Source organism: Trichechus manatus, unplaced genomic scaffold (assembly GCF_000243295.1).
Source record: "Trichechus manatus latirostris isolate Lorelei unplaced genomic scaffold, TriManLat1.0 scaffold00057, whole genome shotgun sequence".
Taxonomy (NCBI): Eukaryota; Metazoa; Chordata; class Mammalia; order Sirenia; family Trichechidae; genus Trichechus; species Trichechus manatus.
The window spans coordinates 8957668-8961653 of NW_004443993.1; positions in this window are offsets into that span (position 1 = coordinate 8957668).

The following is a 3986-nucleotide window of genomic DNA, read 5'->3' on the forward strand; positions in this document are numbered from 1 at the left end:
AACTCAAGTAGGTACAAGAGACTAAATGGGCAGCTTCTGTCCGGAGGTGAGATGGGAAGGCAGAGAGGGTTAGGAGCTGGTTGAATGGACATGGGGCATCAGGGGTGGAAAGGAGGAGTGTGCTGTCACAATATGGGGAGAGTAATTAGGGTCACATAACAATGTATGAATTTTTGTATGGGAAAAATAAAAAGATTACAGCCTCAGAAACCCTATGCGGCAGTTCTGCTCTGTCACATGGGGTCACTATGAGTCAGAATCCACTCGAGGGCAGCAACAACAGGGAGAGGAATGGGCGAGGCATTGCCTCAGAGCAGGTTTGAAGCCCTGCACCCTCACAGTAATCTCTCGGTAAATATTTTTGCTTAATTAACAAATGGATGACAGGGACTAATTGCTGCAGGGCTAAATTTAAGACTCTCTCATGTGAAAATCTGCCAAAAACAACCCATTAGAAGGTCATGAAATCAATTTAAGGAGTCACCGTCAGCATTTTAATTAAAATGAAATAACAGTAAATATGGGAGTGCATTACATAAAGTATCATTTCATGAGGAAACTTTTTTAGTTATACTGTGTGCATGTTTGTGTGTACTGGGCAAGGGTAAACTGTTTTTCCTGCTGAGTTGTTGTTAAAACAGGTTTGAAAGCCACCCAGCTACTAGCTGTTGACACTGGGCAAATTCACTCATTGTTTCTGGGCCTCAGTTTCCTGATCTGTAAAGTGGGGATAATGGGTAGCACCTTTGTCAGGGTGTGGCTGTGAGATTTGACTGAGTTGTTGTTGTTGTTAGGTGCCGTCAAGTTGGCTCCGACTCATAGCAACCCCGTGTACAACAGAAGGAAATACTACCTTGTCCTGCGCCATCCTCACAATGGTTGTTATGCCTGAGCCCATGGTTGCAGCCACTGTGTCCATCCATTTTGTTGAGGGTCTTCCTTTTTTCGCTGACCCTCTACTTTACCAAGCATGATGTCCTTCTGCAGGGACTGGTCCCTCCTGACAACATGTCCAAAGTACATGAGACGAAGTCTCGCCATCCTCGCTTCTAAGGAGCATTGTGGCTTGACTGAGTTAGCATATGAATACTGTTTAGAATACTGCCTGGAACATAAGAACAACTTAATCAATGCTTACTCTTATGATTACTTGTTGAATGAATGAATGAGCTAGTCCCTAATCTTGTCTTGAATTGCCCTGCCTACCTCTTTTCAGAAGTAGCTTTTTCTCCTAGGGTTTCTTTCTCCTGATTTTAATTTGTACTGTTAAAACCAAAATCATAGTAAGCCAATAACAGAAATAGATTGAAGTTGATTGAATATATGGAGCCCCGGTGGCACAGTGGGTAAGCATTTGGCTGCTAACCAAAAGGATGGCGATTTGAATCCACCAGTCACTCCTTGGAAACCCTATCAAGCAGTCCTACTCTGTCCTACAAGGTCGCTTTGAGTCAGAACTGACTTGACGGCAACAGGTTTTTTTGGTTTTGATTGAATATATGATTTGCAAATCGGGGTAACATTTTGACTAGGAGATAAAAAATGTTCCTAAGAGGAGAGAATTTCCAAAGAGTCATATACCCCATCTTATCGACATTGCCATGGAAACGCGGCCAGAACATTGGTTACAAAATGACAGTTTACCCTAGCACACAGTTTCTGGTCTGACCTGAACTCTCTGTTTCTCAAAACTGACCGCACATAGGGAATTCTTCAAAACAGCCCAGCACCTAAGTCGAATTGGTCGTTACTAAGGTGTTTACTAGGCTATTGTTTGATTTTAAAGGTGACTTTAGGAGACCAGGGGGCCCTGGTGGCGCAGTGGTTAAGCGTTTGGCTGCTAACCAGAATCCACCAGCCACAGTTCTACCCTGTCCTATACGGTCACTGTGAGTCAGAATTGACTTGACAGCAAGAGGTTTGGTTTTTTGATTTAGGAAACCAGGGCAGTGGCCTGAGTGGGTCACCCCAACACCATGAAACCCCAAATCTGGATTTCACGAATGAATTAAAACTCTGTTTCTCAGTACTCACGCTCGTTCTAGCCCCTTTTTCCAAACAACTATACATATTTTTACTTATTTATTCTGTTTATCATCCATAGCCCCCCACTAGAATAAAAGCTCTATGAGAGCGGATGAGACGGTTGTCTGTCCTGTTCACAGCTGAGCCCCACCACCTACACACCAGAAGTGGCAAACATTTTCTCTAAAGGGACAGATAGTAAATCTTCTAGGCTTTCCTAATGCATTTATGCTTATGCCATACTGTTTTTCTCAAAACTACTGAACTGGCAACTACTCAGCTCTGTCCCTCTTGTGTGAAACCAGCCTTCCTCATTGCTTACCAAAATGAGCACTGCTGTGTTTCAATAAAACTTTATTTACAAAAACAGGCAGGCTGAATTTGGCCCACAGGTGGTAGTTTGCCAACCCTTAAACTATTTGAAAATACTGGCTGCAATAGTATTAAAACTGAGTTTCATATAGTTTTCACATGTCACAAGAGATTCTTCTTTTGATTTTTTAACCATTTAAAAATGTTTATTTAAATTCTTAGCTTGTGGCAATGTCATGGGATCGTACATGTAGAAATTGTTAAATTGCTGTATGTTTTGCTGTGTATATTTTCAACAACAATAAAAAAGTAGCAAACCAAAGAAAAAAAAATTTTTTTTTTTTTAAATTCCGAGCTCCTGGGCCACACACAGATTTTGCGGAAGGGCCTAGTTTGCTAACCCCTAACCCAGACAGTGCCTGTTGTGTGCAGTGGAGTGACCGAGTAGAACTGCCCAGTTTTCTAGGCTATAAACTTTCAAAAGGAGCCCTGATGGCAATGTGTTTAAGTGCTGGGCTGCTACCGGAAAGGTCGGTGGTTCGAACCCACCTCTCTGTGGGAGAAAGATGTGACAGGCTGCTTCCGGAAACATTACAGTCTTGGAAACCCTATGGGGCAGTTCTCCTCTGTCCTGTATGGTCGCTATGAGTCAGAATCAACTCCACAACAACGGATTAATCTTTATGGGAGCAAATAGCCAGGACTTTCTTCCGCGGCGCCACTGTGTAGGTTCAAACCATCAATCTTCGGTTAGCAGCAGAGCACGTAACCGTTGCGCCACTAGGGCTCCTTAGATTGTGCCCAGGCGTCCGATAATCGCTTGTGAAATAAATGTAAGCGCCTGCGTCCCTGAAACTTGTCCTTCTCGGAGACGCGCCCCCGCCCCCGCCCCCGCCCCCGCTGCTCCTGCGGAACAGGCTGGTCATTTTGCGGAGCCGCTTGGGGAAAATGTTTCCAGCCGGCAACAAGGTCCCTTTTCCCCCCGCTGCCTCCACTGTCCGCCCCTCGTGCCGCGGGCTCGGGAGGGTCCTTCGGGCAGCTCCTCCACGTCCTAGGTGGCCGGACGGGAAAGGGACGGCCGGGGTCTCTGGTCAGGAGGCTACGCGCGCGGGTCCACAGGCGGCCTGCTGGGAGCGGTCCTCTCCGGGCGGCGGCATCCAGGCCTGGGTCAAGTGGAGGCTGCTCGGCCGGTCATCCGCACCCCTGGGGCATCCTGGCGCCGGCTGCACGGAGGGTCCCACCTAGAACCGAGGGAGACAAAGTCAGGGGCAGAGGCAAACAAAGATGAGCTCAGGTGAAGGGGCGGTTTTTAGGAAATTAGGGTAGGCAGGGTGAGAATTGGTTCGTCCTGCTTTCTCTCCAGCTGCAGTAATCAAACTGCCAGTTCTTTGCCAACGCAGGAGACAGACGTACCACTTCGCAAGGGCTTACTGTGTGCCAGGCACCATCCCAAACACTCTATGTGGGCTAACTCCTGACAAAACTAGGTAGATGCTAGTATTCCCATTTTGCACATGGGAAAACTGAGGCATAGACGCTGAGAAAAGGGACAAACCGGGATTTGAACCCGGGTCATATGGACTCAGAGCCACTAGTCTCGACCACTACACCTACTGCCAAGGACTCCTGAGGACCTGATTGCTGGGGTG